We start from the raw sequence: 11,440 nt of genomic DNA, 5'->3' as shown, positions 1-11,440 counted from the left end.
GGCCCTGCCGGATTTGAAAAGGGAGTTGTATTTTTGTAACGAGCCGTTTATAACCCCGATTTCCGGAATAAGCCATTTCATCTGCGTCACATCACATGACATCGAAAAACGAGTAGAGGTCGCTCTGTTGAGTAGTCAATTTATTGGCAACTTTATTTCACGTATTGACACTAGCCCATCCTCCCCCTCCCTTAACTCATCCATTGGCTTCGAATTGTGACGTATTGGTAGGTCCACGAGCCGTTTTATCGCCTGGAGTGAGATACAATGTCGCAAGTTCCTATTGCTAGATGCGTCAATCGAGCTGCAGTACTCGACAATGCTCTGTACTCCAGCAAAAGTTTTTCCACCTCTTTGCCTAAAATTTCCTTCCCTTCTACCTAAATGCATCCCTAAGCACCAGTGGCGGATCGGGGGGGGGGGGGGGCGCCCCCTCTTAATTTTTTTGTTAAAACAAAAGAAATAGAAAGGAAACAAATGGGGGAGCGCGTGTGCCCACATTTATTTTTGTAAAGGCGCCTCCCCTTTACGGAATTCCTGGATCGCCCCTGAGAGAACCCCACCCCTCTCTATCTATCTAAATATCTTTCTCTCTCTTCAACACACAAGCGCACAGGTGTGTGTAGCATTGTGTGTGTATTATGTATGACATAGATGTGATTATACACCTATGAACGGTGACATTCTGTTGTGAAGATGTGAATTGCATGTTTTAGTCACTAAAATCTGCCATTTTGTCACGCATTCCTCAGTCTCATGTATCAAATGCCTGTTTAATGAAGAGATGAAAGAAATGCATAAGAATGATAAAGAGACATACATTACCTATTGTATTCATATTCATAGTCAAAGCACAGTGTCAATAATTAGACTAAGCCTTATAATAGGGGCGACAAAAAATTTGAATATCAATACACTAGGGGCGACCAAAAAAAAAATTAAATATCAAATTTATACCAGTTGTGTCATTTAGCCATGTTTCTTCGCCTTCTATAAGTACGATATTAAAGCTTGAGCAGAAAAGCATGGGAATATTTCCATGGGGGAATATACGTCCAAAAGTGATGGATCATAAGGGTTGTTTTTGTTTTTGTTTTCCTAAAGAGGAAATGCCTTATTCCGCCCAACATTTGCTTCCCCAAATTTGGTTACAGTCGTCCTGACGCTTGACGCTCGGAGACTGTTCGAAAGTAGACTTCTGAGGGCGTACTATTTAATGTCTTCTTTTTTTTTTTCCATTTCATTTCATTTCATCCGACGAAGGAGAGATTTACAGAGATGCAATAACAGGCGAAGAAACGAACAAATTTGATGTACATGATTATTTTGGGTGTGATTTAAAACTGGGACATACATGTATTATAGAGGGACTGTTTTCCTTATTTGATTCCCAAAGAGTTTTGGATCGTTCCAGCTTAGAAACTAGGCATACATGTACTGGTACATTGTACAACATGCATTTTTTAGCAGATTTGGGTGTGAATTTTGATCTAGCTTTAGTTTAAAATAGATGGGGAAAAAAAAACATTTACAAATGTACAGGGAAACTTTGTTATAACAAACAACTTGGGACTACTGAAAATTCCTCGTTATATCAGACATTTCTGTATATCGGGAACAAAAGTAATAAAATATTTCCAAGGTATGAGGCCTGCAAACTAACCTAGTTATATCACATATCTTCCAATATCTCACATCGGTAAAAAGCTTTCCCTCCCTGTTCATATTATTCATGATGTAAAATGAATTATTTTTGGAGTGTCAGACAAAAATATGATCTTTTTTTTTTAAGTCCCCAAATCAAATTCCAAAATTTATTAGGCATATAAATTGCCCTTCAGGCTGGAAATAGCGTTACATACATACACGCATACACACATACATACATACAGTGTGTGTATGTGTGTGCGTGTCTGTGTGTGTGTGTGTGTTTGCACTAACAGGGACAAAAGTAAAGCAATGAAGACACACACACACACAAACGCACAGACAAATAGACACACACACAAACACACAAGGGTCAGTTGAGAACAAGGGAGGCGGTAACATCACAAACTTTTCACATTAAGAAAGTCCTCTTTATTCTTTGAAGTAGTTGTGTAAACATTTTGATATATCCTTCCCCCCCCCCCCAAAAAAAAAGGGGGGGGATACTCTGTAAAACAATGTGTCTCATAAAACGTTTCCTTCCTTGATATTACATTCAGTTCTTCACAGCAGGGATCTCAATGAATATAATAGAGCTAGTTGACAGCCATAAGCACTGCACTTCACTGGGATACTCCATCTTCTATTGCAATCACCATTTTCGGCCACAAGTAGAGCCTTTGACCTATGTGCAATGAACTAGTACCTTGGTGTAGACTTATGACCTTTTGGTCCTATAATTTCATCCTAGGACTCGTAAAAGACACTCCACATTATAACATTTACATCAAATGTTGTTACCTCTGCACAGTTTAAGTTAAACATTCAGTTAGTCATTTTTTGCTTTGACTTTTCCAGATCAGGTGCCCATTGCATAAAAGTTACAATTATGGTAACTTTGCCATCCAATGGTAATTACCATGGCAACAGAACTCAACAGCCAATCAAAATCAAGAATTCCATGGAAGTTACCATTGGATGGCGAAGTTACCATTGGATGGCAAAGTTAGCATAATTGTAACTTTTATGCAACGAGCCCCTGGGGTATAGAGAGGGACAACCTGAAAACATAATGTAGTATCCTTCAAGGGCAAAGGAATATTCTCTCCCCCTCCACATAGTTTTTATATCCTTGCAATGATAAATCCAAGTATAAAATAGAGTAGTTTGTATACAACACATCTCAGTACTAGTCACACAATGGGATGCTATAAAACAATATAATATGAGGTATATACCATATATTACACTGATATCACCGATCAGGTGTCTACAATCACATATAATTTAAGCAATGCTGCACTAATGCCTGTAAACATGCAGTGGTACTTTGTGGCTGATTATACAAACAATACACATGATCTCTTCCAATTATCTAAATGTACCTGGTTTTCTTTTTACACATACAAGGAAGAAAAACACGTAAATGCTCATCATGTTCACACCTAGAGAAAATGCTCAGCAGGTGCTTCAATCCAAGAAAAATAAAGAAACAAATGAAGTAAATTATTCCACGATGTCAATTGGCAGTAAAGCTTTAATACTGTAGTTGCATGAACAGATTTATAATGGTGGCCATCAAAATAACTTTGTCTGCTCTCATGATTCCTTTTCATACAGGATGTTAGGATGGCAACTCTTGCTGGAATGGCAACTTCCAATAGCAACAGCCAATCAGGAAGCTGGATTCTTGTCATTACTATGACACTTGCCATTCCAGCAAGAGTTGCTTTCATATCAACTTTTTGTGAAATGGGGCCCAGGGCAGACTGTTGATACATCTAAAGAAAGTGAGACTCTGCCAAAAGTCAAAATAAAACACATTCATTGTTGCCATTTCACTGAAATTGCACCTGAAATAAAAAATGGAAAAAAAATGGAAATACATGTATGTAATCAAACATACAATCACGAATAGGTGATAATGTAGATGCAGTACGGTCCCATGAAAACGAGCATGGTTATAACAAAATTCCAATTTCAATGAAGTAAGAATTCAGGCCGCAACATTGTCTCCTCTATTTTTTTTTTTTTTTTTATTTATTCAGTTACATAGCCAAATTTCGATGTAACGGAAAAAAAATTGTCAGTCCCACGAACTTCATCACAACGGGAGTCCACTGTGCAACACTGAACAATGACGTCATCACCTTGCAAAAAAATCTCCAATTGAGCTGACCACATATCTTCCATTCCCCTTTTTTTTCTTTTCTTTTTTTTAGTGGTAAAAATATATCACATCCTTTGCATCAAAATATTCAGGAGTTGCACTTAAGCATGTGATACTGACTTTTCAGGAATAATGGGGGAACTTTGTACCAAAGAACATGAGTTTCTGATATATTCTTGTATGCAAATCTTTTGGAAGAAAAGTGAGGTGACATCATCATTTGATCTTAATAATGAGGTGGCTACCATTATCACTGGTACATGAAAACACCAAAAAAACCTGGAAGATTCCAACATTTATCTTTTTAATATGAAAAATCTTTTTAAAAAATCCATTCTGTTTGATACAGTTGTCATTATCTCTGCACATTATCAGCCTTTACGGTAAAAAAAAAAATATTACTTCAAAGTGATGTTCATGCAGGTCTCTTTTTCCTCTTTGTATTTCCCACGTGTTGTAAAATTAATTTTGATGATGAGTTTCCCTGTAAACATTATCAAAAACTGACTCTATGGGGCTTGAATGACTGATACTTGAGTATTTTTTATTCAATATCTAAATATCATATACATTGAAAATGCATAATATTCATCATTTTCAAATCATTTTCTTTTCTTTTTTCTTTAACAAGCACACTCTTTGACGGACAGATAAATGATTAATATTCGACAGCACTTCATGAAAAAGACACACAAACACTTCGCCGGAAAGCCTTTTCCATTGTGGGCTATATATCCAAATTCACACAAGATAGCTAACTAGCACATCATTCGTGACATGCATGTTAAAGCTCTCCTCTTTTTACAAATAAACACCAATGAGATGAAGAATGATAAAATCCCTGTAAAAAAAAAAAAACAGCATGTACATGGTCATGAAATAAAGTGAAACCAAAATACATCTGATGGCTAAACACTGGCCTGCACATTAATTCTGAATTTCAGGTGAAAGGTGGAGTATGGCAGCATTTTCCACCACCGTACCTTAAGTATGCACATCTTAATTGTCTAATCAAATCACCATGAACAGTGCTAGCTCTGCTCATTCAAGATAAAATGTTATTCTTCATCCAGTAAAGCACTGAATAATCCTCCACACAGCTGGGAGCAACAGTCAGGCACTTATTCTGAAAAATACCTTAGACCGGAAACTGGAGAAAACTCTCATTTTTTTTCTTGTCTTAGACCATTGTTGATTCATGACATGCTGGCTACAACTTCCTGTTCATGATTGACGGCATAAGTGTGTGTACTTGCATGCATATCTATGGGTATGCTTTAACATATCTATAAAATCAAAGTCGAAACCAGCATTTGCAAGAGGAAACATGCGACCTCAGAGTCTGTAACATGCACATTCTTGGTGACTGTAGCACAAAGAAAAAAAAATACACAAAATCAAGAACAATTAAAGCTAAAATTAATCTGAAATGAGCTTTTTTGAAAGAAAAGGAAGTTACAATTCATCAAACTTTAGGTTTTTATGAGGAAACATGAGTAATTCATCAAATCTTTTTTACTTCTGTGATGGTGCTCCTTTGGTATAGACAGGTGTGAAGAAAGGGGTTTTATATATATATATATATATTTCACACTGGAATGAACAGTTTTAATATGATTGTATTTTTATTACACTCCTCCTTATTTCATTCAATTATCACAATGCAAATGATTTCACAGTATAACCTATAATCAGTAAAGTGACAAGGGCCTGAAAAATCCACCTCTTGAAACCCCATGGGTATTAATGCTTTAGCTGTAGACATACAATAACCCCTTGTCACTCTCAAATAATCATTGCTGCTACTCTTATTCCTTTAAACCACTGGTATTATTCCTTTAAACCACTATATCACATGTGAGCAGGAGAAAAGAAATGACAGACAGACAGAATCATACAGCTACATTAACCGCATGATGACAACCTTTAAACTCTTTAATACGCGTGCACACACTGCATGAAAATTATCCATTCTAATCATTATCTGCTTGAGAGAACCAGCAAAATCTATGAGATCAGAGAATGCGAGGGTATTTGTCATGATCACTGCATAATATACACAACCTGACCCATACACTAGCACCATCATGCATGTACAAGGTTTGTTTGTTTGTTGTTTTTGCTCTCTCTCTCTCTCTCTAATTGATTGATCTCAAACAGAAAGACATCATATAAAACCCATTCTCTCACCTGGAATGCATCAAAAACGAATTCAGCAATTTGCGTACCCAATAAAACCAGAATTCAGCCAAATCAAGCATCATAATTCTACTTCCTCACAATTACGCATATTAAAATAATCAGTAACAAAAGTGTCATTCATTTTGAATTATTTCCTGCTTCCTTCAAATCAAATGGAAAAATGTGCACCATGATTGTCTTCACATCGGAACTATCCACGGAAATGCTGCTCGCAGAGTTACATCAAGGATGTTTGAGAAATGGAGTTCCAACTGGCTTGTAAACATTCAAACGGCTGTCAGTTTTCTTTTGACGTACAAAAGAATTCCACAGGTGCATTTGTGACTTTGATGATCGGGGTTCGATGCCGCCGTCTTTCCGAGCAAAGAGATGATTCATTTGGAACGCTAACATAATGTTGGGTATACTTTGTTTCTTTTTCTATCAAAGGAAATTAAATTTCAGCTAATGATAAGGCATATAAAAAAGAAAGTAACTCCTGTCCAGGATTATGTCAAAAAGTGTAAATCTGAGGCGTACGTTGTGAAAATATTTGAACTGCACCCTTACTGGAAAGTCGATTTTATCATCTTTCCGATCAATTCCGACAAATGAAACTGATATGGTGTAATCTTCAAGTGCAGTTCCTTATTCATTTATATGTTAGATTAGTGTAAAAACATGTAAAGCTGGGTAATTTTAATTCTTATTTCATCAATTTTTGTGGAATTTTTATTCGGACATTCCTGTGTCTGTACCTTTATGTACCGCTTATGTTTCATAAGAAGGTACAGCGAAAAGTAATTACCATCTTAAAGACATATCTTCCATTGAGAGTGAGGAGTCATGATGCAATGCAACATGAATCAATTGTCTTCCTATCGGTGAGGCAGCTCCAGTTTAGCACATAATTCAAATATTTTTTGGTGGCAGCATCAAACATGGGATCAAAGGGAATATTCACACACTGTTGTTACTCCATCTCTTGAAACTCCTTGGTTTCACGCACCGCTGTCTGATAATATCCTTCTACCATCCATCCTGGGCTTTTTCATTGTCAAAAATGCACTATTGGTCTTTGGTTTCAGTTAAGCAATAACAAGCTGAACAATTTTCACTCATTTGATGTGGACGCAAAAGCAAATTGCACTATGACATGGTTTTAACAAAAAGGATAATGACCAAACTTTAAGTCTGCAACATTTTGGCTGACCATGATTTTTTTTTTCTTTTAAAAAGGTGAGCATACATTCCTAACAAGTTTGCTTCCTCCCTGACACAGGTCGCCTTAAAATGCCAAATAAACTTTAGAAAGAAAAGACTTGTCAAAAGTGAAAATTGTGTGATACTCAAACTCAAACTTCCAACATCCTACAAAAAAAAAAGTACCCCCCCAAAAAAAAAAATCTGTTTGTATTAATGTGTGCAAACCTGTGTGTGCATACTTTATTTACTGATCAGCATATGTCAGTAAACCATCATTCCAATTACTCTCTCTCATCTAGCATGAGCTCAGAAACCCACAATAAGTACATTTTTTGACGATAAATTATTTCGTTATTGCACTGAGAGTCTCCAGCACTCTAATTCAATAAGCAGTAAACAGTGGAAACTCATTATAAAGAGGTCAGGGGACCATTTCATGAAGGAACTTGTAAGATAAAATATCTGACAAGTCTCTTCTATCTGACAAGTTTTGAGAAATTCTCTAGTCCGATTGGCTGATTTCTCTGCACTTGTCGGATATAATTGACTTGTCAGATATTTTATCCGACAAGTTCCTTCGTGAAATGCCCCCCAGATACAATAAAACCCTCTTTAATATGATGAGGTGATTTTACACGTCCCAACTCTTTGTGTCTCTCCCTCGTCATATCCCGATATAGAGACGAAACTGATATAACTAGGTTTTTGGGTCTTCGAGGTAACGAGATTTCCCTGTCGTGGAAACGCGAAGCCGCCATGTGATGTGCAATACCACAACAAGGAGAATTCAGCTTTGATAAATAGAGTAAAATCCAACACAGAGAATGGTAGAAGTTTCATCAAAATTGAACATAGAATTAAAAAGCTACAGTCTATCACATGCTACAATGTATATAAACCATCATAATTTGCTAGTTAAATATTCCTAGTCTTGAACACAAGAGCTTGAATTTGTAATCAAGAACCACCATGACAGAATAATATTGGATATGTATGGTGTATTTGTGCCACAGGAGGCACTATTTTCTAAAGCTGTTAGTTTTGCAGGCATCAGTCGACTAGTCAAGTTCACAAAAATAAAAAACATGAAACAAAGCCATGTATACAGTAGTTCTACATTGTCACCAAGTAACGATGCCGCTTGCAACCACACATGCACATTTGAAGAGGCTACAGTGCCATCCCTCATAACTCTTCCTCTCTCCTGTGTACACAAATATAAAAATTATGTATTTGGGGGATAATTCAACAACTCAATCCTTTTACCTCGGAAAGCCATTGCTGTTGGGTTGTTACAAGACAGCAATAACTTGATGCACAAAGGATCGAACTTATATTTATTTATCTGTTTGTCTGTTTTCATTTTCTACCTAACAAGACGCTGGATCAGGTTTATGCACCGTGTTCTTTGCGATGAATGAATGAAGCAGGGTCTTTTACATGTACGTGCATGGGTTGTGACTCTCTCACACACACAGGACCTCCATTTTATGTCCTATCCGGGGACATCGACTTCAGGTAAACAAAACAAAACAAAACAAAACAAAAGATTTAATAAGATTTCTGTACAGGTCAATGGAAGACTTGGTGAGGTGATCACATCATTAACTCTATGATCATCATTTTGGAAAAAAAAAAAAAGCACAAGGAAATTTTACAAATTCCATAACTTTTCAAAAATATTTTTTGGTCCAATTCTGATGTACCCTCTGCTTTTATTTTCATCTAAGTTTACTCCATTTATGAATGCATTCTTGAACGAGTGGAGTTGCACTATAACAGCATTGCCTCGTGTGTGTGGCTGTTTTGAGTTTGTCTACAGAGTTCATTGCACTTTCACATCAAATAGTAATTCAGCCAATCACATAATAATTACTAAAATCCAAGCCCATGACATATACCTATGAGATTTAGACCTCACTGCACATACTCTAAACTTCATCACTTTCTTCCTTGTCCTTCTGTCACTGACCAGCACAGAAAGAAGACAAATGAGCATTACCTGACCATTGCTCCTATTTCCTATTACCTATTACCTTATCATGGTTCCCATTCCATCATCATCATGATTCCTACTGAATAAAAAAGCTCCTGAATTGCATTTTTTTTTTACCTGAGTGAATCGGTCCACATTGACAGTTAGGGGAGCTGAGTGACTAAAGAAGTCATGACATTAAAAATGTCAAAACATAAATTCATGTTTCTGCAAGGACATGAGAATTTTTACACTGCTGCTTCGACCAGCCAGATGAAACTTCCGTACTGACAGTGAGAGAGTTTGTAATGTATTCAAATCTTTGAATGCCTCATCCAGGTGATGAAAGTAATTTGAACCTCACACACATGATCAAGCATACTTTCTGAAAAGGCTTTTTGAAAACCTAAATCTGATCAAATTTCTACTCATTACTTCTTGCTACATAGGGCAAACATAGAACAAGCTTTCTGGTTGGTGGGGAAAATCCTCTCTTCTTGGATTGTGCATACAATTTATATAAATTAAGAAAATCTCTTACTGACTATCACGCCGTTGCACAAGACTGCTGATAGACCATCTCTGTCGTGTATTACAATTCACGGATGTTTCTTTTCTTACAGCTTAGTAACGAACCACTTCATTTACCAGCTCCCTCCAATTAAGTTTCTATGGCAGGAATTTACTCAGGACTCATCAGTTGTTGCTAGGTAGGGTAGGTCTCCTGCAAGCTTTGTTGTTGGTAAAGGCGCCATCACACTAGAGCGTGTAGAGCCATCAAATTAAAAAATTTCAAAATACATTTGCATCCATTGCTAATACTAGAATAGTTTGTAACATGCTTCATGTTCTTTGTATTTATCAGTTATTTGTAGGGATTCACAGAAATTCACTGAAGCCATTTTTTTTTTAAAAACATGTCTAAAATAAAAAATCGACTCCAACATTTCTCTGCGAGTCCGTACAAATAGCTGATGAATACAAAGAACGTCAAACATGCTACAAACTATTCTAGTAAGAGCAGCGGATGTGAACGTATCTGCAAATTCTTTAATTCGTTGGGCATTCAACGGCTCGATACGCTCAAGTGCGATAGACCTAAAAGCAATCTTTGGTGTGAACACAGCATGCATAGAATTTGAATGCATGACAGAAACGGTCTATTGCAGTAACTAATGCCTTCCTTTTTCTCTCTGCTTATTTGTTTGTTGAGGAAGGACAAGTGCTCTATCATTGTCACCTCCAGAGCATGATTGTAGGCAGAGGCCATCTATTCATATATCTCTATGTCTCAAGTGCAAGGTTCGTGGTTAAAGTACAATTCCAGAAGACTAAATTGCTGTACAAAAAGCTCAAGAGTTTTGGCAAACTAGTGCTAGTGTCTGGCACACAAGCTAGAGTCAAAATATACATGTCAGTTCACAAAGTCAAGTACACTATGGGCAGAAGTACTATCTAAATAAACACACACACACACACGCTACGTTGCCTGGACAGTCAAGTTTTCTGAATATGTACATACCCATGCACACACAACCACACACACACACACGCTCACACACCCACAACATACATACAACATAACCCAGATAAGTTCCACGACCAGGTGCCTCAATAAGAAGACATGTTATCCATGTCCTCCATCTTCGGCAGCCATTCTATAGAATCACTTTGATGTGCATAACACAGATGCCCTTAAATTTTGAGGACGTTCTTTACTTGTTACTTCCTACAACTAATTAGGCAGAGCGTTCAGCCTCCCATTCCCCTCTTGTGTGGTTTGATCTGAGTTATACCCGTCATTTTTCTGTGGAGCAACCAATGCAGAGATAGAGATATAAAATAGAGATCATCACCATGGCACCTCCCAATGGCACACATGTGTAGTTCATCCCTGTATAGCTTCTTGAAGCTGCAAGAGGGATTACAGTATCAAGTATCAAGTAATACAACAATCATTGTTTTTCACACACATGCAAACATATTTTCCTTTACCACATCACTGTAATATATTTTTTTCTAGGCATGATTCCAATTCCAAAATAGGATCTCTTCAAACCTTTAAAATCATTGTCACGAATTTTCAAAAGTAGAAATTCATGAAGCCACAGATTAAAATGATTGTCTCTAGCACACAATAGGGAGTGCATTCTAACGGTTGTAAGCAATGCCCACATGAATGGACCCCTCTTAATTGCCGCTTGCGATGCAATTCTAATTTCATGCCAGTTGGCAGGTCATGATGACTTTGCTATACATCC

This window comes from Diadema antillarum, unplaced genomic scaffold, assembly GCF_040938485.1.
Source record: "Diadema antillarum isolate AM-2024a unplaced genomic scaffold, OU_Dant_1.0 seq00000653_RagTag, whole genome shotgun sequence".
NCBI classification, from domain to species: Eukaryota; Metazoa; Echinodermata; class Echinoidea; order Diadematoida; family Diadematidae; genus Diadema; species Diadema antillarum.
This window is presented reverse-complemented; position numbering follows the sequence as displayed.